Source organism: Lepidochelys olivacea (assembly GCF_965140295.1).
Source record: "Lepidochelys olivacea isolate rLepOli2 genome assembly, chromosome: 7".
Classification (NCBI taxonomy): domain Eukaryota; kingdom Metazoa; phylum Chordata; order Testudines; family Cheloniidae; genus Lepidochelys; species Lepidochelys olivacea.
In genome coordinates, this window is record NC_140417.1 from 68,415,560 (window position 1) to 68,442,354 (window position 26,795).

At 43.7% G+C, this 26,795-nt stretch overlaps 1 protein-coding gene and 1 long non-coding RNA gene across 6 annotated transcripts in view; one reads left to right on the forward strand and one right to left on the reverse strand.

The window, feature by feature from the left end:
• RASGEF1A (RasGEF domain family member 1A) overlaps positions 1–26,795 on the reverse strand; it is a 274,204-nt gene that overhangs the window by 77,460 nt on the left and 169,949 nt on the right. The gene's annotated exons all lie outside the window — the stretch shown is intronic.
• Positions 12,049–17,255, forward strand: LOC311524366. 3 transcript variants are annotated; one of them, XR_014712539.1, is made up of 4 exons: positions 12,049–12,495; positions 14,587–14,639; positions 15,234–15,300; positions 16,073–17,251. It is a non-coding gene; the product is annotated as an uncharacterized lncRNA (long non-coding RNA). The 3 variants fall into 3 exon arrangements; XR_014712538.1 differs by having other exon boundaries at positions 15,234–17,255; XR_014712540.1 differs by lacking the exon at positions 15,234–15,300 and having other exon boundaries at positions 16,073–17,250.

Sequence of the window (26,795 nt, forward strand, 5' to 3'; positions counted from 1 at the left end):
TGTCACATAATATAGCCTTGTAAATGCACAAGTGGTGTTTATTGTTGAGAGCAGACAGATTTTTTTTTTTTTTTTTTATATCCAGGAACCGTAAATGCCGAAGTTTTAAAATAAAGTACTACACTTCCCCTGAGAGCAGTTAAACTGCAGGACTGTAAACCAAAATCCGACTCAAGTAGCTTGAGCCATGATTAATACTTCCAGTTGATAATGGTGAAATAGACGCATCCTATTTTTCCCCATTTGGTTGGTTTTCTCTGCTTTTAAAAGGGACACTGTAAAGGCTGCTTTTTTCTTTGTCTTTGTTTTTTGGACACTTTGTGAGGGTGGTGAATTATTGGCAAAGGGAGGCTGGTGCATTATTTTACTGATGGCATTACACTTTCCTTTTGGTGGAGTGTTATCATTAAGCTATGTCAAGGGCTCCTACAGAAGATAGAAAGACACCCCCTTTTTTTAGCATTTTATTTATTTGGATTTATACAGATGTTTAAACCATATTTTCTTCTTGAAGTTTATAACCACTCAGAAGCTTGACACGAAAATTTGTTGCTTTAATGCCAGCATTTCCCCCGTTAGGTATTGGATTGTTTTCGTGGGTTTGCTCATAGGTGCTGGGCTGCTGCCATTGATTCTGTTGTTGTTAATGAAACAGAAAAACAACACATTTTCGGGAAAAGGGCTGCGGGGAGGACAGGAAGGGAAGTCTACACAAAATTTGATAGGACAGGAAAACTTTCTGAGCTAGCTGAGGACCAGTGAGCAATCCGCTGTTAAAGCACTCACTTACTGGTAGGAAGCTAGAAGGTCAGCATGGTATGGACTATCAAAATGCCAGGAGGCTGACTGGCAGCCAGGAGACTGGAGCGTTGAGGGCCCACAAAGCTGCGGGTATTTTCAGGTGCTTTCTAGTGCTGGCTGGCTACCACTGGAGAAGCCGGTGGACTGGGAGTGACTGCAATATTAAAGTCACTGGTGTGTTGGGAGTTTGGCTGTAATACTGTATAAACAATGATAAAGATGGCAGGTTGCTGAGGGACCAGAAGCAATGCCTGTGACAACTTTTGTAGATGTGGTTAAAATAACTTGCCAGTCTGAAACACAAGATCTCCCATGAGTGGGCCTTGCTTTGGACTTTTCAAGGTACTGTTTCCCTGTACTAAAGTGGTGCTTTGGTTACAGGCCCACAATAAGTGTGCTGGGATGCACACCTGTGCTTCGGGATCCTGTTACAGGGCCACAATCAGAGGGTCTCGTGCCAATGATCTGCTTAGATGTTGGAACCACCTGCTATTTTACAGTCAGGAAGCTTCTTTTGCAAACTGTGTCCTTGCTATATAGAGATGTTAGAATGATGTGGTGCGTTACAGAACCAGTGGAAATTTGAACACCATTCAAAATGCAGCTCTTGCTGAAACTAGTGACTGTCTGTGGCAATCTGAGCATCCGTAGGCCCTGTTGTATAAAGTGTTGCTCTTAGAACATGGGTGGTTAACCTGGACATCAAAAAGACAAGTCAAGGGTCATGAGCACCATGCTCTTCCCATATTACTAAATGGGAAGGGAGTCCCTGGCTAGATGTCAGCTAGAGAGGAGAGGAAGTTCTAGGCAGGGCATTTCTGGTAAGGAAAAAGTTGAGAACCTCTGCTTTAGAAAGTGGCTTGTAAGAAGGTTCTGAGAAACTGTGCTTACATGAACTTTGGTGTTCAAACATATTTACTTGTATTGGCTTAAATTTAGAATATTTAGATTAGTGCAACAAAATAGTGGTGGTTTTGTGAGTGCACAGGGAATTTTTTTAAACCAATCAGTTATTTACATTTATTTAGTTACATTATTATTTACATTTCTTGGGGAAAATTTATATTTCTGTTGTTCTCTCTAAGCTATGACCTCCTCATCTGGTCCATGAATCAGATGTGCTTACTTTTACTATAAATTGAAGTGTGACACTAAGAAATAGGAAATAGCTAAAGAAGGCACCACATCACTGTTACATCTGATTTGGGGCTTCCCAAGGTTAGCCTATGCTCACCTACCACAGCTTGTTTCGTATTAAATAATCTCACCCAGACCAGTTGTCACCAAGGAGGGGGAATCTTGTTTTCAGGTATAGATTTTTGTACATGACCGGAAAACGACTTATTTTTGTACTTAAAACCAGGGATGCTAAAATGGAAACTAAATTTGATCCAGTTGTGTGGGTTAGCTGCAACTGAGAATACTGTACATTCACTATACGTCAGGAAAACACACAGACAGTGTGTCTTCCTAAAATGGAGTTAAAATTGCTTAAAGCTGTAACTGGTGCATCACTTACAGAGAAATCTGGCCTGAAAAGGAAAGTGGAAACTCTTGAAAGCAATAGTAGGTGGGATTTTTAAGAGCCCAAGTGGTTTAGAAGCTTTAATCCCACTGAAAGTCAATGGGATTTGCTGTTTAAGATGCTTAATCACTTTTGACAATCGTTCCCAGTAGGTCTAGAAATAGTTCAACTTCAGTTACGTGGAAGGAGCCCTCTGGATGTTAGATCAGACTTAGTTTTCAACATTGGCTACTCTCTCTGAATGTAGATTTGATTCTCTTCTAGAAAATGTATATCTTATACCCGGCTATATTTGACAAAGAATAGTTTTCTCTTTTGAACATTGCTTTTACAGTTGTCCTAGTCATGTACATGGCATTCAAAACCAGTTGGGCTAGAGGGGCAAGACAAATGAAGTCAGTATGAACTTAAAATCTGTGCTCAAGAATGGGAGACCTAGGAAAAAGTTTCTCTTACTGGCTGTGCCACAGACTTGTCTTGTCTTCACTAGAAGATTAGGTCCTGTTATAATGTGGCCTGAATGAATCATTTTAAGTAATGAGATGTTAAAAGTGACTTTGCACTCATTGTAGAGAGAGGCAGGTTCGGTCAGCTCATCGTGATTAATCTTATGGTACCAGTGTCATTAACCCATGACCAGAAGAGAAAGTTAAACACCTCTAGTCCCTGTCTACACTGACTACAAAGTCATGTATAACATCCTGTTTCTTAATGACCTAACTTTCTAGTGCCCATATGGCCTGACAGTCAGATCTTCAGAGGTTTTGAGCGCCTGCAGTTCTCATCCGGTACCATAGGACTTGGTGACGTTCAACAGTTCTGAAAATCTCCCCCTCTCTCTTCACCTCAGTTTTGCCACATGCAAAATGGAGATCATACATAACAACCTCATACTGCTGTTCTTGAGGTGCTTTTGAAATCATGAGACAAAAAGTGCTAAAGACATACACAGCAATTGTGAGCCCCAGGGCCTGGAGGCTTAGGGGGATGCTCTCTACTTTCTCTATAAAAGGGCTAGCTCTAGACAGCTTCATTTTCATGAATTATTCTGTTGCTTACCCATAAATCTGTCCACTGAGATTTTTGCTTTAGTTGGAATCTGTTTGGATTGTGTAAACACCAAAACATATTATTACTGTGCTCATGAAAGGGTACAAGAATTAGGCCATATATGTCCTCAAGGGAGTGGGTCACTCTGAGTTTAAAGGTGGTGGATTTTGGTTGGTAATGAAATTCGTGCTCAACATAGAGAGGAGTCCAGGAGCTCTATACAGAGGAGCAGGGATTCTGTCCAAGTGTCCTGCTTTGCTCTGGGTTCCTTACCTGGAGATTCTGTGCCCTATGTGGAATGGATTGACTGGATCACTGGTGACACAGAGCTCACTTTCCATCCATGCAACAGATGGCAGCAGCAGGGTTGCACGGAGCTGACTTCACAGCACCATGACCCACCAAGCCACTGGAAGTTGAGCTCATGTCACAGAACTGCACCACAGCTGGGTTGGAGCAGACAGACAGAGGAGAAGCATACCTTAAAAACTCTTAACTTTTACTGAGCCTAACTGACCCATGGGTGAGGTTCATGGTGGGATTAAGAGTTCTAGACCTCTGTAAATCAGACCATTATTTGGAACTGTGGAGTAGAGCAAACTCTTGATGCACTGATTTGGGTTTGCTCATTTCTTGTATGTAAATATAGAGTGTTATTGAGTTCCTTTTGATGGATTTTCTGCCTCCCCTGCCCCATAAAAAGATACTTGTTTCATGTACCCAAGGATTCTGAGTGCTTGTGAGTTGGGGGGAAAAGGGGGAGGAGAGGAGGTACGACCACCTGCAAAGTTGACCAGGAAAGCTATGTTATTATTTCCCAGAGCTAGAAATAGGAATATGGCTCTGGGTGAGGGATTTGAGCCATAATTTCTTTTCTTTTAGAAATGATTTGATGGAGACGACTCATGTGGAACTCTCATTAATAGCAATGAAAATGTTGCTCCTCTGAATACAGAACAGAGAGCAGAATGTTGCCCTTACTGACAGTGTTGCACAGAGCATGATCCCTCTCCACATAAGAGCTGTAAGAGTTAATGTGCATGAAGTGAGTCTGTACAAAGAAATTTACTTAATGTTCCACTGGCCACAGGAGGATCTACTGCAGCAGGGCCTATAAAACTTGCAGTGGTGCATTGATGTACAATAAATTGCAGATATGTGCACTAAAGTGATGGTGCTAGAAACCCAGTTAAAACACAGCTGTATTGAGAAAAATCAAACCAATTCAGTCTTAGCTAGTTTTGTGGTTAAGGCACTGGACTGGGACTCAGGAGACCTGGATTCAATTCTTCCCTGTACTACACACCCCATGTGTGACCTTGGGTTAATCACTTAGGTCAATATTTTTAAAGGTATTTTGGTACTGCTGTGCTCTGTGTTGCAACATCTAACTGATTTCAGACCCTAAATCTAATTTTCAAAGGGTATTTAGGCACTTGGGAGCCAAAATGCTTTTGGGCAGTTGATAGGCTCTAGGCTCCTAAATCAGTTAGGTGTTGCAACGCAGAGTTCAGCAATGCCTAAATACCTTTAAAAATATGGGCCTTAGTCTCTCTGTGCGCCCTCTGTAACATTTGTCTTGTCAACTTAGTTCCTGCCCTAGAGAGTTTACAAATCTGTGCCTTGCTGTGTCTTCTGTAGTAACTAGCACAATGCAACCTTGATCTTATTTGGGGCCTTTTGGAGCTATCAATACTAAAAATTTAGCTCACCAGCTTCTGGTTGGTGGTTCAAGGTGCTGGTTTTGATCTTAAAGTCCTGAGTACTTTGGGTCTGTGTTACCATCTCTGTCTTTATTCCAAACTGTCAGTCTCAAACATCAGAGGTCCTGGATCCCCTTTAATGCAGCATCCAATGAAGTGAGCTGTAGCTCGCAAAAGCTTATGCTCAAATAAATTTGTTAATCTCTAAGGTGTCACAAGTCCTCCTTTTCTTATTGTTAATAGTGTTGTTCCATGAGGGCCCCTCTATACTAGAATGCACTTGTCCACCACCAATTGTTAATTTTCTAGACATGCAAATATTTCTCTGTTTTTGTAAGCATTTGGGGAGGGGATGAGGATGGGCTGGGGGTTGTTTACATGTTAATTGCAGTGTAGGGTGGGAATGAATGATGATTGTACCGATGGTTGACAGGCTCAGTTCATTATGCTAGCTTATTCTTGTGGTGTAGGTGCATAATGAAAGGGTTGCCTAGAGTATGGCACAGATGTTCCTACTCTGTATGGAGCTGAACAGTTACATAGTCTGGGTTGTTCCATTGCTGTTTTTAAAAATTCCTTGAGAGTTTCTTGTTACATTGGGTATATTGGTTCGGGCTCTTAGGCTGGATCTGCATCTAATTTGTTTTAATGCGCTTCTTTCTTTCAAGAGGGGAATTCCTGGCTGCCCAGAATGGCTGCAGACTTTTCAGGAAATAGACTGTTAATTGGGGATTTCCTGGATGGAGGAGAAAATGACCTTGCCTGTCTTGACACTCTGTCTTGACACTTTTGGGCTTTGAGCCAAATTTAAAGAGAATGTTCTCAGTTTTGGATTAGCTCCCGACTCTTGGGTATTTACTGCTCCAGGTAATATGGGCAGAGTAAGTCTCTTTAAACACATTGTAAGGAGAGTGATCACTTTAGATAAGCTATTACCAACAGGAGAGTGGGTTTGGGGGGGGGGGGGGGGAGAAAACCTGGATTTGTGCTGGAAATGGCCCACCTTGATTATCATACACATTGTAAGGAGAGTGATCACTTTAGATAAGCTATTACCAGCAGGAGAGTGGGGTGGGGGGAGAGAAAACCTTTTGTAGTGATAAACACCCATTTTTTCATGGTCTGTGTGTATAAAAACATCTTCTGTATTTTCCGCAGTATGAATCCGATGAAGTGAGCTGTAGCTCACGAAAGCTAATGCTCAAATAAATTGGTTAGTCTCTAAGGTGCCATAAGTACTCCTTTTCTGTTTTTAAAATACCTGTAATCACCAGGAGATCACATGATATTTGCATGCTTTGTCTGCCACCAAACAGCTGGTAGTACAGGAGTTTTAATAAAGAAACATAATTTTCTTATTAAAAGGGGTGATTTGGGGGGGCTTGTCCGTGCAATAGGGCTATTCAGTGTGTGACTTGATGCCTTACTTTTTTTCAGCTGTCTCAGGGTATGCCTACACTGCGCATTAAGCCCAAGTCTGTAGGACCCAGACTTGTGGACTTGGTGTTCCAGCTCTGTGCTTGAGCATCCACACTGAATTGTAAACCTGGGTTTAAAATTGCTGGTCTCAGGTTTCACAGCCATGATAATGCGTCCATATAGCACTGCACAGACCTTCTGACCCAGACCTGCAGCTTGGCCTGTGTCCACCTTGCAAAATGACAGGGCTTGGACTTCAGTCTCAGCAGGATCTGGGCTCTGACCCACCCTCCTCCCAGGGTCCTAAAATCCAGATGCAGTATGTGTGGATGGAAGGGCTTGGGCTCAACCCTGAGTTAGAGCCCACATTTAGTGTGCAGTGTAGACACACCTGCGGAATGGAATGTGGTGACCAAAAGACAATGCGTGCGTGAGGCCTCAGCCATTGACACCATGCAATCAAAGGAGAAACTGTGGGGAAAAAGTCCTAGAACTGTGAAATTCCAACCATCCTTAATTCTGTCACTGAATCAGGAGGAAAAGCAGCACTTCGATTACAAGCACCAGCCTGGGTAACCTTGAAAGCAGTAAACAACTTATCACAGAAACCTTCAGTAACTTACTCACTGGCTTTGAACCTGCTGACTGCAAAAGCCAGTCCCAATTATTTGCTCACAAAGCAGTCCACAGGAGGGTTCTCACCCACTGATGACCTGCGCCAAAAGTGGAAAAGTTTTAGAAGTGTGAAATATTCTGTGAGAACAGCCACTTCAAGTCAGCAATGCCCTCCTTAGGTCGCTTTTTAGGAAGATGTGTGTGTTAGGCATCCAGGAACGATAGTTATGTTTATGCCTGGGTGATGGCTGGGTTTTTCTGAGTGCCCAGTAATGTCCCGAGTGTGTCATGAAACATGTTGAAGACATGTTGCTTCTTGTTGAGTATACTTTCTCAATCCAACATGACCCAACAAGAGAGAGTTCTGAACAGATAAGAAAAAGGAAGCCAAGCATGGTGCCAATGATAGGACTATGTGTGGTTGCTCAGTGAGGAAAGGGCATGTCTTGATGGTCTGTTACCTTTTATTTTAAATGTAGTCTTTCCTCCCACCCAATTACTGTAGGGCCCAGAGCAGATGGGAGTTGGTAGAAATAGTGGTTCAGGGTAGTGGGCTGGTAAACAGCTGGAGAAGGATGTTCCTGGCATAAGGGGTAGCCAAGGATTCTGGAACAATTTTTATAGTGGGGGGGTGTTAAGTGCCATTGAACCAAACTATAAACCCTGTATATGACGGAAACCCCTTCAAGCCTGGGGGTGTGGCAGCACCCCTCGTTCCAGCACCTAGGGTGGAAGCACAGAAGAGGGGACCGTGATGCTTGTGAGAAAGGGGTGATTAGGCTGGCATCGCCGCTGAGTGGAAGTGGGAGCAAAATGTCAAAGGAGACCAGTGTGGAGATGCAGGCTAGAGCTGTGTGTTGTGCAGTGTTGAAAGCAAGGCTAAGACGTATGAATCTGACATTCCTTCCTACTGATTAGTCAATAGACTATTATTGCCATTCTGATGTGGCTGTGGGAAAGCAATGAGGCAAATCCGTGTTCGAGCTCAGCCCCAGCAGCGATGTGAACTCTGCTGCTGGAATGAGTCACTAATGTTAGTGACACAGCTCCCTTAGTGGATGCACAAAGAGACTCCGAAAGACACTGAAGGGAGCTATACACAGTCCTCCAGTGGAGTGAGAGCTACTGAGAGGTAGGGCCTGCAAACAGGGGGTCTAAGAGAACATAGACCTCAGAAGAATCAGCCCCACAACACGCAGGGGAAAAGTATATAGAAGGAAAAACAGAGCTGGAAAAGCCCATCAGATTCCTGATATTGTCTCATGGCTGTGAACAGTGTATATAGGAATGTGATTGTAAGGTATCAGCACAAGGGTGTGTTGGGAAATATCTACAACCAAGGGCTATCCCTAATAGATTGAGGATGTCTGTTTGTTGGGAATGCCATTCCTTTTTGAAAAAGTCAGGGTGCACAGGGTCAGATGCATTTTGCTCATGTTGCTTTGGCATTTTTCTATTTGTATAACCCTGGATTAAATAAAAAGAGCTATGTGCCTCCTTTGCATGTGTGAATCTTCACGGTATTTTTAGCATGAAGTAGGCCAATAGGAACCGGGTAAGAAAATACCATTACCAACATGACTTAATAACCTTTAGCAAAAGCTGCCTTTTCTATTCCAAAGAGTCTCCGGAGCAGTATTAATATCAGCACTGTTCAGTAATAGAATTACTGCTGTAGCCTGGTACTTCTAAAATACAATGAACACACTCCACTTGTGGTGGTATTATTTGGGGGCTGAACTGGTGTTCTCTTGACTTTCTTTTGCAGAAATTCTGGGCTTGATGCAGGAATTACTGGGTGAAATCCTATGGCTTGTGTTATGTAAGAGATCAGACTAGATGACCATAATGGTCCCTCCTGGCCTTAAAGAAAACTTGACTCTTAATAGAAGTGAAATTCTTGATAGTGATGAAAGGTAATTATTACCTGAAGCCTGTTTTGGTGACGTTATTTGTAAGGAGTTTGTTCGGTTCATTCCAGTTCCTTGTGGACTGATATCTACATCAACACAAATCAAAACGAGATCACCTTTGTCTTCAGAGCGCCCAAGGATACGAGTCAGCTGGAAGGATGAAAGCCCCTTTGATCCCCAGAGATAAGCTCTCTTGGGCAGGACTGAGGCACATAGGTTGGTGACCTTATGTTGGGGAAGTTTGTACTGCTGCCACCCAGAGTGTATGTATTTTTTGGATAGAAGGACTTTGGTGTCCAAAGCTGTGAATGTGGCACTTTTCATGGACGCTGAAGTTGTGTCTTGAACTACATGCCTGTACAGGGGAGTAAGAAACTCAACCCCGCATCCCTTACATCTCTGCATGGGCCTCTTGGGCATTGGGTCTACACACGCAAGAGCAAAGGCTGAGTAATTGGTGGTTCCATGGCTGTGAGGTGCTGGCCAGCACAACTGTGCCAGTGTGGAGGTGTTGTAATTTTCTGTTGAGATAGACCATTAGTCAATGGCTTACACTGGCTTCTCCTACTCTTACATACTCCCAAGTGTTCAGGGTTGTACCTTAAGTCACAATATAACCCTTAATTTGTTTAATAAAAAGAATTTTTAAATGTGCAAAGGTAAAATCTACCTTTTGACACCATCCAAGCTCACAGGCTACAACAGTTAATTTGAAGAATTTTTTAGAAAAAAGTCAAGTCACAGTAAAGAGTCTAAAGTGACTTCAATTTTTTTGAGTTAATAGTCAGTAGAAAAAGGTGCATCTTTTTGTTTTGTTTTGTAATTGCTAACCATTGAGCTTTCACGTGCATAATTTCAGTACCATTCTTTCTGTCATTTCACTTTCCATACTGAAAAATTGCCTTCATAACACACTATCTGCTCGATTACTATGCACTTGCTAATGTTTAGTTTGAAAAGGAAAATATGAGCAAAAAAGAGACTCTAGATAATCACATAGATAAGACACAGTCACCATTACTAAGACATAGCACCAAAGGGAGGGAGAAGAGATTATTAATATTCCAGTGTTTAACGCACATCCGACCCTAGAGGAAAAAACCTACAATTTCATCTATATTCACTGTCTGTTTCACTGGTTATATGACTCTAGAAACCTCAGCCACCTGACAAAGGATCCCTTTTTTAAGCGGTTCCACAATATTATAGAGTAATATCTTTTTGTTGCCCCTCCTCCCCCTTCACTGGTTTTTCCATGACACTTGTTCTGTGCCTCTCAGAACATCAATGAGTCAGATATAGTGAACACTTGGATACCAAGGGAGTGGTTTCCCTAGCAACTGTAACAATGTAGAATGCTCTCAGAACTTCCTCTCTCTCTGTTCATGCCAACTCTCTCATGTGACTTTACTGCAGAGCTGCAGTGAACTTGTTTGCCAGAGTTGCAAACCGTTAGATAAGCCCCTCCAAACTTGTCATCTTTTCTTTCCTTTCCTTCACAATTTGCCCAACAGACAGTCTTTTTCCAGACACTAAATGTGTCAACAGAAAGGTCAGTGCTGAAAAGGCAACAGCCTCATGTCTGTTACTAAGCTCTTTCAACATAAAATAAGGTCCTCTCTTTGTCATGTATTTCTCAGGGGGAATGGTATAGTTTTAAGTGTGAATTGAGCTTTCATAGACAGACCTAGACAGGCAGGAGGGGTGAAGAAATATGGCTTGGGCACCCTGAATAACACTTGCATTTACCCACTTGCTCTCTGGGAGATTATTTCTGGAGTTTTATTTATTTGTAAATTTCTTTTTGAGGAACCGAGCAGCTATGTGAGGCAGCAGCAAGTGCAAAAATGGCACTTTGGAGCAGAGACCAACCAAACTGGGTTAGCCACTCTGAAACTGGTTTGGAAATAGGCCCCCTTTTTGGTAGGAGGCATATGGCATTCATAAATCAGTGTGCTTTGACTATTCTAGTGTGAAAGTCTGCATCGGTGACCAACAGCCATTTGAGCTCCACAGTCTATGATCAGCTAACAGACAGATGAATACACACTTGTACAGCAACTTGTATGATTGGGGAAAAAAGGGGAGTCAGATTCCTCCATATGTATTTTATAGCAATCTGCACTTGCAAGGACAACAGATAATTTCAGAGGCTACAGTATCTATGGATGCAAAATATGATAAGATGAGTGTTCAAAGCCCCCTGTAGAAGTGATATTATATCTTTATTTCCAGGTCCCAGCATATGACCATTAGTATAAGGCTTAGTAGAACAATGGAGAAGATTCTCAGTTGGTATAGATTGGCATAGCTCCATTAAAGTCTCTCTCTCTCTCTTAATGACAATAATGGAACACCCTACAATCTAACAAGCACTGTTCCTTACTGAGCTGGAAAGAATGTTCCTCAATTAGAAGAAGGATGGTCTTGCAGTTAAGGCACTGGCCTAAGTTTCAGGAGGTATGTGTTCAGTTTTCTGCTTTGCCACAGACTTCCTCTGTGACCCTGGGAAAATGACCTAATCTCTCTCTGCCTCAGTGCCACATTTGTGACGTGGATATAATTCCATCAACCCCATCCTAGGTCATGGACTGTCCTATGTACAGTTTTCTTTTTGTGGGCTAAAGTAAAAACATCATTTTTGCTGAAAATCCTTTTCATTCCCACTTTCTAATAGCATCACTAACAATTTATACGACCTCTTTCCTCTGAGGATTCCAAAGTGTTTTATAATCATCCAGCCATTACACCTTTTCAATGCTTCTGTGAGAAGCTGAACTTTATCTGGTTATGTTTAAGCAGCTAGTTTTGGTAGATAAAGTGCATTGTGTAAATTACTCCCTGTGCAAAGTGGTTTAGCAACTTTCAGTGTTTCTTATTCCTTCTTTGCCTCTTATAATAGCAAGAGCTATCTAGCACATCTCACTCATACATCTTAAAGGTAAGCAAATCACTTTGACAAATAAGAAACCAGAGGCACAGAGTTTAGTATCTTGTCCAGAGTTAATGGAAGAGTGTAGGATTCATACAAGGTTTATGCGCTTGGCAACATTCAGGGCACACCCGGAGTGTTGTGCTGGACCTGTGCACACACAGCTCCTTTCAAGGGCATCAACCTTGGAATCTTGCCCAGATGACATGAACCGTGGGAAGCCTCCCAGGACTGGGCTCAAGGCCCGAGAGCAAGGAATGCGGTAGATAGAAACTGGTAAATAAGAATGTTAAACAAAGCCAGTGTATTCCTTTTATCCGTTGGAGAATGTAATGCGCGGGGGGAGAGAAAGAATAAAGGGGAAGGTGGAAAGCTGACAGGCAGAAGCCTGTTAGCAGACCAGCCGCTTGCTTGCTAAAAGCTCTGTGCTGTCTTGTCATTGAACCGCCACAACTGGCGCCCAAACGTGGGGCCCTCAGCACTCACCTCGCCCGGCAAGGGTTTCAGACGCGTCACTCATCCGCTTCGCGGATCCCGGTGAGTATTTTTCATTGTGGTAAGTATGGGAAGCTCCCTCTCTGCTTTGCAAGTGCAACACCGCAGCTACAGTATTTGCTGTGTAAGGCTCAGCACGACTGCCCCACTCGAGAACTCACTCTCCTGCTACAGGAGGTGAGTGCCCAATGCCCGTGGTACCCTGAAGCTGGAACCCTTAAGCTAGCGGACTGGGAGCGGTTGGGCCAGACATTGAATAAAGAGCCTCGGGCACCTGTGCAGGCTCTACATGCCTGGCACCTCTGCCACGACGCGATACAGCGTGTCGCCTCGGACAGGCCCTCCCTCACGAGGCTGGTGATCTCGCCACGTCCGTCCGCTCCTGCAGCCATCCCCCCTCCTGGTGATGCGACACAGCGTGTCGCCTCGGAAAGGCCCTCTCCCGCGCCAACAGAAGGGCTGCCGATCCCGCCACCCCCGTCCGCTCCTGCAACCATCCCTCCCCCTCCTTCGCCCCCAGTGCCTCTATTACCATAGCCTCCCTGGCCTTCCCCACCGCAGCTGGTTTGTGATCACCATCCCACCGTGGTGCCCCATGTTCCGGGGCCCCCCGGAGGGTCGTCCGCGTCTGCTCAGCGGCTTTCGCTGGTGCAACAAATGGTTCACGCAGCGAAGACTCGCTCAGATCTTACAGCAGAGGAGTTGGCTGATCTGGTCTCAGTTTGTCCGGGGACCTGGCAGGATGATGGCCAGGGCAACCAGGTTGCAAACTGGGTCAGTTTGCCCTACTCGGTGATCAGAGACGTAAAGAAAGCGATTCGCGAGTTCGGCCTCACTAGCACGTATATAAGTGGTCTCATTGAAGGGCTAGGTTCTGGGTACACCCTGATCCCTGAAGACTGGAAGGCGCTGTTGCGCATGATGCTGACGCCCAGTCAGTATGTTATTTGGCTTAGTGAGTATCGGCAGATGGCGGAACGCCAAGCCCAGGTATATAGAGAGCAAGGTGTCATTTATGAGCAGTTGGCAGGGGAGGGCCAGTTTGCTACTGTTCAGATGCAGTCTCAACTCCCTCAGGCCGTCTTCCCCATTATTTCCACCTGCGCCCAGCATGCCTTCCGGAAGGTCCCGGATTCAGGCAAGCCTACCGAAAGCTTTGCCAGTATCCGTCAGGGTGCATCAGAGTCCTTTATGGATTTTACCAACAGATTGTAGGAGGCTATCCTCCAACAGGTGGATAACCCTGCGGCAGCTCAGGAGATCCTGTTAAAAATGGCAGTTGAAAATGCGAACGAGGATTGCCGCCGTGCTCTCCAGGCTGCACAAGCCTCTGGAATTCTAGAGCTGTCAGACATGCTGCGGGCGTGCCAGAACATCGGAACTCAAGCACATAAAGCTGGAGTTCTGGCTGCCGCCCTGCGGAAAAGCAGGAAGGAGGGGAAGCGTTGTTACCGCTGTGGAAAGGAGGGTCACTTTCAGCGGGAGTGCCGCTCATCGACGGCGCCCGCCCGCCCCTCAAAGAAGTGCCCCAAGTGTCGGAAGGGCTATCACTGGGCTAATCAGTGTCGTAGCGGGTCGGGAAACCACACGATGGGTTCCCCCCGAACCCAGGGCCAAACGGGAGTGTTTCCCACTCAGACAACTGTTCCTCTGCTTTAAAACCCATAGACTCCATGAAGGCGGTGAGTGCTGGAAGTGCAGGGCTTGATTTGATTATGTAGGAGGACGCTGATTTTCAGTTGCTGGGGGAAGTTTGCGCCATACCTACCCAGGTGACGGGACCTCTCCCTGCCGGATTTGTGGGTCTGGTTCTCCCTGGCTCACACGCTGGGAAACAGGGCTTTTTTGTCATCCTAGGGGTCACTGACGCCGATTACAACGGCGTTATTAAGGTTCAGGTGTGGACCCATCTTCCACAGTCGCTCCCGCGTGGACCGTCAATTGCGCAATTGATTTTAGTCCCCTATCAGGTGCCAGCTGCAGAGGATCGAGCCCGGGGCAGAGGCGGCTTTGGATCGACTCTGGCTCAGTCGCCATCTCACAACATGTCCTCTCCACTTGTTGCTCTAACAATGTCGGTCCGCCCCTCGAAACCTCAGTTAACACTTCTCTTAAATAATGTTCCTTTTACAGGGCTGGTGGACACTGGAGCTGACGTTACGGTGATTCGTGATCCGGAGTGGCCGGTCAGTTGGCCAACAGTTCCTTCTAAAGAGTTGTGGGGGATTGGGGGTAGCAAACCCGGGCGCCAAAGTTTGTCTTGGGTCACGGTCTCTAAACCAGGAGGCCGTGCCCTTGCTACAATCCGCCCTTTTGTACTCCCTGTCCACCTCAATATTTGGGGCCGTGACTTACTTACAAAGCTGGACACCACCCTCGATATTAATATATAATGGCCCGAAATCCTCCCTCACCCACCTTGCCATCCGCATTACCATTAGTATGGCAATCCTTAGAGCCCGTATGGATTGACCAGTGGTCCCTCCCTCTAGAAAACCTGAAAGCGCTTCATTCACTTGTACAATAATATTTGCATGCACAGCGCTTGGAGAGCTTTACTAGTCCTTGGAATTAGCTGCTCTTATTTTGGCCTTTTAACTTTTTGCTGATTGTCCCTTTAATTTGATCGTGGACACGCATTATGTTTATCAGGTAATTGATCATTTACCCCTTGCCCTTATTACCCCAAAGGTCGATGCGGACCTCCTCCGCCTGTTTTTGTCCTTACAGTATCTCCTCACCACTCGTAATTTCCCTTATTTTGTTGCTCATATTCGCAGTCATACCCCTCTGCCTGGGCTACTTACTGAAGGCAATGCGCGCGCCGATCGCGCGTTACGTGGTCAGGTAAATTCCCTTTTTTCTGACCCCATTGAAAGCCATTCCTTTTTTCATCAGTCTGCCTCTGTTTTGGCCCGACAGTTTCATATTCCTGCTGATCATGCACGTTCTATTGTTCGTTCCTGCCCCCACCGTGCCGCTGCTGCCCCTACCTTTTTTTATGCCGTTAACCCCAGAGGTACCGCGGCGAATCAGCTGTGGCAAATGGATGTCACTCATGTGCCACAATTCCGCCCCTATTCGTTTTTACATGTTTCCATTGATACCTATTCGGGATTCCTTTGGGCAACCCCACAGCGTGGGGAAGCCACTCCTAAAGTTATTCACCATTTGCTAGCCTGTTTTGCTGTTATGGGTCGCCCGAGCCAGATAAAAACAGATAATGCCCCAGCCTACTGCTCCACAGCCCTTTCCACCTTTTGTGTCCAATGGGACGTCCGTCTCACACACAGGATCCCTTATAATTCCACGGGCCAAGCCATTGTTGAACGTGCAAATCATAAGCTAAAAACCTTGCTCGACAAACAATTAAAACAAGGGGAGCTGTGTCTCCGAACCTTAGGAGACATTCAGCAACAAATGCATATCCTTTTGTTTATTTTAAATAATTTAACGCTGAAAGCAGATCAGCAGACCCCCACAGATTGGCATTTTCATAAGTCCGAGGTACTGGAAAGACCGCGTGTCTATTACCGTTAGCTGCTCGATCTGCAATGGCTGGGCCCAGTGCCTTTAATTACTTGGGGTCGGGGATATGCTGCTGTGTCTCTCCCTGCAGGACCGTTGTGGGTTCCAGCCCGGTATGTGCGACCGGCACTGAAACAGCATGGTGTGGCACCAGGGGCTGTCAAACCCCATACCGGAGTTTCACCTGACCTTGGAGGAGAACGCGGTGCCTCCCGGGTCGACAACGGCGGGACGGAAACGGAGGAGGCGTAGCGTCCCAAGCCAGCCCGTGACATGGGGAGCAGTAAAAGCATTGGTTGCCGCGGCTCAACGAAGACTGGCAGCAAACCAACAGCCAGAGACTCCTGAGACTTTGTTTGTGGCAATTCTTGCCCAAATTACTGCTAATTCTGTATTGACTGTATGCCTTTTGTGCCTGCTATTTCCTGTAGGGGTTGGCTTGGGAGCGCTTTCTCTGTTACGAGCCCGAATGACATATAACCTATGGGAAAGATTGGCTTCAATAGCAAATGTTACCCACTTTTGTTTATCTGATTTTGTAGCAGCTGAAGAATTGTTAGGTACGTGCCTTATTCCAGTGTGTCATCACCCTGAGGAAATTGGGAATGAGATGATGCTCACTGCTTACTCGAACCTCTCTTCCCAGTACTCTAGCATGGCTAATTGGGGCCCGGCCAATTACACTTTACCTTCTTAAGCTCATTTTTTGCTGTTGCTGTGTGCAATGTATTTCCTTTTTGTTAAGGCTTTGTCGAGACCCGCCCTGGCAGGCTCCACGAGTTATGACCTTGTCTGTCTGGGAGTTAATTGGCTTGCAAAAGCAAATTGATGGCTACCATGAGATGGCCGAGCACAAATAAACAAAAAAGGAGGGGATGTAGGATTCATACAAGGTTTATGCGCTTGGCAACATTCAGGGCACACCCGGAGTGTTGTGCCGGACCTGTGCACACACAGCTCCTTTCAGGGGCATCAACCTTGGAATCTTGCCCAGATGACATGAACCGTGGGAAGCCTCCCAGGACTGGGCTCAAGGCCCGAGAGCAAGGAATGCGGTAGATAGAAACTGGTAAATAAGAATGTTAAACAAAGCCAGTGTATTCCTTTTATCTGTTGGAGAATGTAATGCGCGGGGGGAGAGAAAGAATAAAGGGGAAGGTGGAAAGCTGACAGGCAGAAGCCTGTTAGCAGACCAGCCGCTTGCTTGCTAAAAGCTCTGTGCTGTCTTGTCATTGAACCGCCACAGAAGAGCCTGGTAGAGAATCCAGGTCTACTGACCCCCAATTCTGTGACCTACTCAGTCAATTTATTAGTACAAAACCCACAAGGTTGTGTTGTCTCTTTTGTCGACCTCTCACCAGTCTTTTTTGTAGGTACATGGCAAAGATCTCATTTGCTTGTAGCTTTTCTGTAGAGCTTAATGTTACTTTGTATAATTGCAGTCATTTCAAGGGCCCCTTACCATTCACTGAATGGAAAAGAAGTTTCTAACAGGACTTCTGTATAGCTTAATCATTATTAATCTAAGCCCTATTGGAGTAGGTTGTATTTTCTTGATCAGTTGTGGGAAGCCTGCCTAGTCTGTATTCTTACAATATTGAAACAATTCAGTTCACTGATGGTCTAATCCTATGGTAGGGAGTAAAAAAGCACAGAACACCATAAACAGGGGCAGACTGGTGTGAAATCATTGATTGTCACTTTTTGTCACAGGAACCTAATATATCTATCAATTCAGTCTAAAGTAAGTTGATAACACTTTTCCTGGTTCTTCCGCTTCTAAGTCTTCTTCCATCCATCTTTTATGATGTCATTATAGTACTAAATACTACTACACAGCTTTCTTTGCTTCTCTGAGGAAAGGGCTTGGTATTGTCCTTTCTTTTTTGGTGCAACTAAAGATGGCGGTGGTGTTCTTGGATTGCTGGATGTTAGTCTGGAGTTAATAGTAGAAATCCTCTTCTCCATCAAAGAAAATATTTCCTCTCCATAATTACTGTAATAAAATAATGATGACTGTTCCTCTGTTATCAAGGAGGAAATTTTTTTTTTGGTTCTTCCTACACATTGTATTGCTGTCTTTTGAGAAGAGCATTTGTTATCCTTCTAGTTCTTGATTCATTCAGTATATCCAACCATGTCTCTTTCTCTGTTTCAGATTTGTTTATAGAGAAACAAGCAAAATACCTTGCTAAACAATTAACTTGAGGCTTTCTTACAGTGGTGGTGTTTCCTATTCTCTACTCTTAAGTCTTATAACTCAACCTTATTTTCTTTAGCAGCACTTTAGATCTAAGCTTCAACTTTTGGCTAAATCATAGCTTACATTTTTGAAGATATTTAGGTTCCATTTTCATTTTTATCAGTTTTATTGACACTCCTATTCACCTACATTGGAAATATATCTGCACTCATTGGTAACTTCCGAGAAGCTGAAAGTCTGTCTGGTTTCAAATTTAGGTTACTTATTGTCCAAAGCTATTACTATTTTGATTTATGAGTTTCTTGGATTCTCTCTTTTAGAAAGTATCATTATTTCCAACTTTTACCCACAAATCTATCTGCATTTCTATTTCTTTTATGTAATGGGTGCACATAGTGTTTTTTACTGTTTTAGAAGATGTTTCCATCTTATGGATAGGGGATACAGCTAGATCCACTACAAACTAGAGCATCCTCTTTAACTAAATTATAGCTATAAATAATTAAAATGAACTCTTCTGGACTTTGAATTTTGTGTTAATGAATCACATTCATTCATGGCATAGAGTCATTGACTTCACTGGAATTATGCCAGGGATGAACTTGGCCCAATTATTTAAATGCATCTTTCTTTTGTGGAAGAGCCAGGACAAAGGCCAGAGAGTCAGATTAGGTTATTCTTTGCAATACTGCGTTCAGATGTGGACGTTACTGTTCGTAGGCTATAGTTAACGCTTCTACAGATCAGGTTGCTAATAGAGCTGTTCTGAGAATGGAAATGGTATTTCAGTGAGGATTTAGGTTTTCTTTATTTTGTTCCAGTTAGGAATGAAAACACCAAACTACATGAAACAATCTGAAAAAAAATTATGTTGAAAATCAAAAATGGTTAATTTTAATAATTATACAATGAAATTCCACCTGGAGGGCTGATGGAGAGCCTGAAAGCCCTGGGAGAACCAGAAGCCTCAGAGCTTGGAAGCCAGCTCACCATCAGAGCCCCACTAGGAGCCAAGAATCTGTGGGAGTGCTGGCTTAGCCGGAGCTTCCAGGCTCCTGACTCCCTGTCAGCCCAGAGGCCCTGGAAACCCAGGTGAGTTGGAAACTTTCAGGGTTTCCAGGATCTCAGCTCCCTGTTGGAGCCCTGACTAGGTTCCTTTGGAACTTAATCAAAATCAAATCACCTCCACCAAAACCACTTCAATTTTGATGAATCTGTGTTCTCTGATGAAGAACCATTCCATCAGAGAACTTCTGACCAGCTCTGGTAGCTAACCAAATGATGCCTCCCAAATCCAACCCTGTCCCCTTAGAAACACTCATGAAAGTTAAACCCTGTCTTTCCTGTGACTCATCAGAAGTAAAACTAAATTAATTTAAATTCTACACACAATGTAAAGACTCTCAATCCTAGACTGAGGTTCCTTTTTTAGAGATGCAAGTGGATTGTAACTATAAAAATTAAGGCACACTCTTCGCTTTAAAGAGAGGTGATGATGTTTAATCATATTTTAAATGTTCTTGGTATAAAAACCAGTATTACTCCCACCCTTGATATTTTAGCAGAGTAAAAAATATTGTGACTTTTTTGCAAATGTTCAGCATATTAATTGGATCTTTAATTGCATCTCTGTTTTAAGAAATACAATTTGAAGGGCAGGGAGTGGACAAGGTTTAAATTGAGAGGCGCTAAGAAGAAAATGTGTAACTAGGATGAGCAGGAAGGATTTTGAGTTGCACAGAATCCTGTGAATAGTCTATTATTACAGGGTAGCATGATAGCTGGAGCAGCACAGGAGCCAGCAAACAGAGCTGTAAACAGGGGAGTTTCAGGGGGAGTTCTGTTGGAGGAGAAGGTATTTGTGTTTGGTTTTGTATTGGTAGTATTTGCATGTGTAGAGGCTTGTAGGGGCTTTGTTCTGGGAGAGAAGCTGAGCCCTGATTAGGGGGCGGGGCTTCTCTGACTAGGGGTCCTATAAAGGTAGCCAGCTAGTCAGGCAGCGGCACAGACAGCTGTAGTGGCACAGGAGCCAGAAAACAGAGCTGTAAACCGGGGAGTTTGAAAGGGGAGTTTGTGCTGTGGTGCTTGTTTGGGGTTTGTTTTTGCTGTGGGGGGTGGTGTTTTGGTGTGGTTTGTGTTTCCCAGATTAACAGGATTTAGGTGGGAAGGCTATGACACTTACAGAGCCAGCGGTGGGAGTAACCCATGTAGTGGAAGACACAATGAGGATGACTGGATGTGGAAGCTGCGGTATGTACATGATCCTGGAGGGGGCACCTGGTGAGAGTTTTGTCTGTATGAAGTGCCGTCTGATAGAGTTGATGGAGAAAAATATCCGAGGTTTGGAGATGCAGGTGGAAAGTCTGGCTGAGTTTAGAAAGGGGTTTGAGCAGATTATGGAGCAAAGACATGAGGTATCTGAAGGGAAAAGCTCAGACTTGCAGATAGAAGCAGGACTGAGGAATTCTGAGGGGAGACTGCTGGGTGAGGAAAGTGGTCAGTGGAAGCATGTGACTAAAAGAACCAGGCAGAGGAAAAGACAGGCTAGTGAAGGAGAAATAGAGCTCAAGAACAGGTTTGCAGAGTTGGAAAATGAAGAAGGGGCTCAGCAGGTAGTCACTGAAGGTGGAAGGGCAAGGAAGAAGAGGAGCGGCTAGTCCTATAGGAAAAGGGGAAGAATCAATGGAGACTACACCAAATATGACCCCCAGGATGATACAGGATGGGTTGAGGAGGATTACAAGGGAGAACAGGAATGGAAAGAACTTGCAGCCAGAGGGAACAGGGGATAGACTGGAGAATAGCACCGTCACCAGGAAAAGGCAGGTCTATGTGATCGGGGACTCTTTACTGAGAAGAATAGCCAGGCCTGTAACCAGAGCTGATCCAGAGAATAGAAGGGTGTGCTGTCTTCCAGGTGCTAAGATACGGGATGTAGACCTGAGGTTGAAAAGGATCCTAAAGGGAGCGGGAAAGAATCCCCTAATTATCCTTTATGTGGGAACAAATGATACGGCTAGATTCTCGCTGGAAAGTATTAAGGGAGACTATGCTAGGCTGGGGAAGAAGCTTAAGGAAATCAAGGCTCAGGTGATCTTTAGTGGGATTCTGCCAGTTCCTAGAGAAGGGCAACAAAGGTGTGACAAGATTGACTATCAACAGATGGCTTAGGCAGTGGTGCTGTAAGGAGGGCTTTGGGATGTATGGCCACTGGGAGGCATTCATGGACAGAGGACAGTTCTCTCGGGATGGACTTCATCTGAGTAGGGAAAGAAATAGACTTCTAGGATGGAGGCTGGCACAACTGATTAAGAGAGCTTTAAACTAGGAATCTGGGGGAGATGGTTGGAAGATGTCCAGGTAATCTCCACGCCGGATTTTAGCATTGAGAGGGAAGAAAGCGAAGTAAGAGAGGATACAGCCGTGAGAAGGAGAATGTATAAAAGGAGGAAGGGCAGTGTGGATACCAGTCTAACAGATTATACTGGCTGTAGAATGACCGTGCCTAATAGGATACAGAATGTGAGCGAGGCCAAACAGCAAAAATTAAGATGTTTGTGCACCAATGCAAGGAGCCTAGGTAACAAAATGGAGGAACTAGAGCTACCGGTGCAGGAAGTGAAACCAGATATTATAGGGATAACAGAAACATGGTGGAATAGTAGTCATGACTGGACTACACGTATTGAAGGGTATGTGCTGTTTAGGAAAGACAGAAATAAAGGTAAAGGTGGTGCAGTAGCATTGTATATCGATGATGAGGTAGAATGTAAAGAAATAAGAAGCGATGGAATGGATAAGACAGAGTCCGTCTGGGCAAAAATTACATTGGGGAAGAAAACTTCTAGAGCCTCCCCTGGGATAGTGCTTGGGGTGTGCTATAGACCGCCGGGATCTAATTTGGATATGGATAGAGCCCTCTTTAATGTTTTTAATGAAATAATACTAATGGAAACTGCGTAATCATGGGAGACTTTTAACTTCCCAGATATAGACTGGAGGACGAGTGCTAGTAATAATAATAATAGGGCTCAGATTTTCCTAGATGCGATAGCTGATGGATTCCTTCATCAAGTAGTTGCTGAACCAACTAGAGGGGATGCCATTTTAGATTTGATTTCTGTGAGTAGTGAGGACCTCATAGAAGAAATGGTTGTAGGGGACAATCTTGGTTCAAGTGATCATGAGCTAATTCAGTTCAAACTGAACAAAAGGATTAACAAAAATAAATCTGCAACTAGGTTTTTTGATTTCAAAAGGGCTGACTTTCAAAAATTAAGGAAATTACTTGGGGAAGTGGATTGGACTGAAGAATTTATGGATCTAAAGGCAGAGGAGGCCTGGGATTACTTTAAATCAAAGCTGCAGAAGCTATCGGAAGCCTGCATCCCAAGAAAGGGGAAAAATTCATAGGCAGGAGTTGTAGACCAAGCTGGATGAGCAAGCATCTCAGAGAGATGATTAAGAAAAAGCAGAAAGCATACAGGGAGTGGAAGATGGGAGGCATCAGCAAGGAAAGCTACCTTATTGAGGTCAGAACATGTAGGGATAAAGTAAGACAGGCTAAAAGTCAAGTAGAGTTGGACCTTGCAAAGGGAATTAAAACCAACAGTAAAAAGTTCTATAGCCATATAAATAAGAAGAAAACAAAGAAAGGAGAAGTGGGACCGCTAAACACTGAGGATGGAGTGGAGGTCAAGGATAATCTAGGCATGGCCCAATATCTAAACAAATACTTTGCCTCAGTCTTTAATAAGGCTAAAGAGGATCTTAGGGATAATGGTAGCATGACAAATGGGAATGAGGATATGGAGGTAGATATTACCATATCTGAGGTAGAAGCGAAACTCGAACAGTTTAATGGGACTAAATCAGGGGGCCCAGATAATCTTCATCCAAGAATATTAAAGGAATTGGCACATGAAATTGCAAGCCCATTAGCAAGAATTTTTAATGAATCTGTAAACTCCGGGGTTGTACCGTATGACTGAAGAATTGTCCCATTTTTAAGAAAGGGAAAAAAAGTGATCTGGGTAACTACAGGCCTGTTAGTTTGACATCTGTAGTATGCAAGGTCTTGGAAAAATTTTGGAAGGAGAAAGTAGTTAAGGACATTGAGGTCAATGGTAAATGGGACAAAGTACAACATAGTTTTACAAAAGGTAGAACGTGCCAAACAACCTGATCTCCTTCTTTGAGAAAGTAACAGACTTTTTTAGACAAAGGAAACGCAGTGGATCTAATTTACCTAGATTTCAGTAAGGCGTTTGATACCGTGCCACATGGGGAATTATTAGTTAAATTGGAAAAGATGGGGATCAGTATGACAATTGACAGGTGGATAAGGAATTGGTTAACAGGGAGACTACAGCAGGTCCTACTGAAAGGTGAACTGTCAGGCTGGAGGGAGGTTACCAGTGGAGTTCCTCAGGGATCAGTTTTGGGACCAATCTTATTTAATCTTTTTATTACTGACCTCCACACAAAAAGTGGGAGTGTGCTAATAAAGTTTGCGGATGATACAAAGCTGGGAGGTATTGCCAATTTAGAGAGAGACCGGGATATCATACAGGAAGATTTGGATGACCTTGTAAACTGGAGTAATAGTAATAGGATGAAATTTAATAGCGAGAAGTGTAAGGTTATGCATTTAGGGATTAATAACAAGAATTTTAGTTATAAGCTGGGGACGCATCAATTAGAAGTAACGGAGGAGGAGAAGGATTTTGGAGTATTGGTGGATGATAGGATGACTATGAGCCGCCAATGTGATATGGCCATGAAAAAAGCTAATGCGGTCTTGGGATGCATCAGGAGAGGTATTTCCAGTAGGGATAAGGAGGTTTTAGTACCGTTATACAAGGCACTGGTGAGACCTCACCTGGGATACTGTGTGCAATTCTGGTCTCCCATATTTAAGAAGGATGAATTCAAACTGGAACAGGTACAGAGAAGGGCTACTAGGACGATCCGAGGAATGGAAAACTTGCCTTATGAAAGGAGACTCAAGGAGCTTGGCTTGTTTAGCCTAACTAAAAGAAGGTTGAGGGGAGATATGATTGCTCTCTATAAATATATCAGAGGGATAAATACTGGAGAGGGAGAGGAATTATTTAAGCTCAGTACCAATGTGGACACAAGAACAAATGTATATAAACTGGTTATTGGGAAGTTTAGACTGGAAATTGGATGAAGGTTTCTAACCATCAGAGGAGTGAACTTTTGGAATAGCTTTCCAAGGGAAGCAGTGGGGGCAAAAAAACCTATCTGGCTTTAAGATTAAACTTGATAAGTTTATGGAGGAGATGGTATGATGGGATAACATGATTTTGGCAGTTAATTGATCTTTAAATATTCATGGTAAGTAGGCCCAATGGCCTGTGGTGGGATGTTAGATGGGGTGGGATCTGAGTTACTACAGAAAATCCTTTCCTGTGTATCTGGCTGGTGAATCTTGCCCATATGCTCAGGTTTTAGCTGATCGCCATATTTGGGGTTGGGAAGGAATTTTCCTCCAGGGCAGATTGGAAGAGGCCTTGGAGGTTTTTTGCCTTCCTCTGTAGCATGGGTCACGGGTCACTTGCTGGAGGATTCTCTGCACCTTGAAGTCTTTAAACCACGATTTGAGAACTTCAATAGCTCAGACACGTGAGAGGTTTTTCGTAGGAGTGGGTGGGTGAGATTCCGTGGCCTGTGTTGTGCAGGAGGTCGGACTAGATGATCATAATGGTCCCTTCTGACCTTAATATTTGTGAATTACAGGGTAGCATGACTGTGTTGCCACATTCAGGAAATCCGAAAGACACAAAAAATAGATAGTCCTTGCTCCCAAAAGTTTGCAAGCTACGTGGTAAGTGAGACACAATGAGTGAAAGTGACAAATAGAAAGGAGGGGCTAGACTGAAGAAGTATGGGGGGAGGGATAGCTCAGTGGTTTGAGCATTGGCGTGCTAAACCCCGGGTTATGAGTTCAATCCCTGAGGGTGTCATTTAGCCATCTGGGGCAAAAATTGGGGATTGGTCCTGAGGTTGGACTAGATGACCTCCTGAGGTTCCTTCCAACCCTGAGGTTCTATGATGATGACAGCAATCTAATTATGGCCAAGTACTTAGTTTAGTCATGAGCACTTCTTGATGTCTGTGTTGTATTTTAACAATATTCACTAGCTTCCTTTTTAAATTTTTTATTAACTTACTTGCATCAATTAAGCAGTGAGTTTTGTGTAAGGATTTTGAAGAGGAAAGGGTTCTGGCGTGGAAGACCATCTTAGGGATGGCACCCTATCTACTAGGAGGGAGTTAGGCCTTATAATGAGCTAGAGTCTCACAGCAAGAATTTCCTTACTCCACAATTATTCCAGTGGAAATTGAAGGTCTATTCAAGGAGCAAAATCTTAGTCAACATGAACAAAAGTTGGTATCAGCATCTGCCCCTTGTAGTTACCCTAACACTGCATGATAACTGTTCTGTAATTACATGAATAACAGCCACTATACTATTAGAGTACTGTTACACAGTTGTGTCTTAGGAGTATATGTGTTGTTTTTGGTTTGTTTTCTCACTGAACCATTTATTATAAAATATCAGGCTTCAAAGAAACAGGAAAAATATTCCATATGGTGTTTCTGGTGAAATAGTTAACTGATCAGACTTCCCTGTTATGGTTTATGATGTCACCAGCAACTCACAATGGATCTCTTAATTATCAATCACTGCAGCCAATCTGTTATTCTAAATGGGGCCTCATCCTGCTACCATTTAAGTCCATGGGAATTTTGCAATTCATTTCAACAGGGACAGGTTTGCTGTGCCTGGGGAAGCCTGACAATTATAATTTTAGCTGCATATTGCAGCTACTAGAGGTTTAGGTACTTTGAATCAATATTTTAAACTCAACTTTAAAGGCACTGTCATGTTTTACTTTACATCTTTCGTACAAGGCAATGTCTATTTTGGCCCAAAATTTAAGATTTGTAAGCACAAACTTTTACAAACCTTAGTATAACTGATTCCAATGACGTTTCTCTGTGTGTGCACACATGCATGCCTTACATACTTAAGAAATCAAATGAATGTCACTTGAAACAGGACAGAAACCTGTAACTCTGTCTGCTCATTCATTGTATTGTTTCATAAGTCAATAGATCTCTCCCTACTCTCACCCGCCCCAGACAGTCATCAGGCATTTGTTTACTTCATTAGAATAGCTTATTTTAAGTGACTCCCCTGACTGCATTAGTTGTACTAAAATAATTAAGATAAAATATTCCCTTCATTGTAAACTTCTGTTGCATTATGTTTGCAGAAGGAAGTCAGCTGTGTCATTCAATGTCAAATCCACTTTTGACTTTAGTGGATAGACAGTAAAGATCAACTTCCTTCTCAGCACTTTACAATTCAGCCATAAAAATATCTGCATTTGTGTTGGATAAAGAAGAGTATCCTTTACATTTTGGAATTTGCATTTGTAAGTTGTCCTTTTCTAGTAGTGAAGGAGACCTGGTTACTGTTTCAAAATAGAAAACCATGTGTGCTGAATATCAAACTATAACTGGCAAATCTGACTTGGAAACATTAGTGAGTTGTTCTTTGGACTTTTGATTTCTTGGA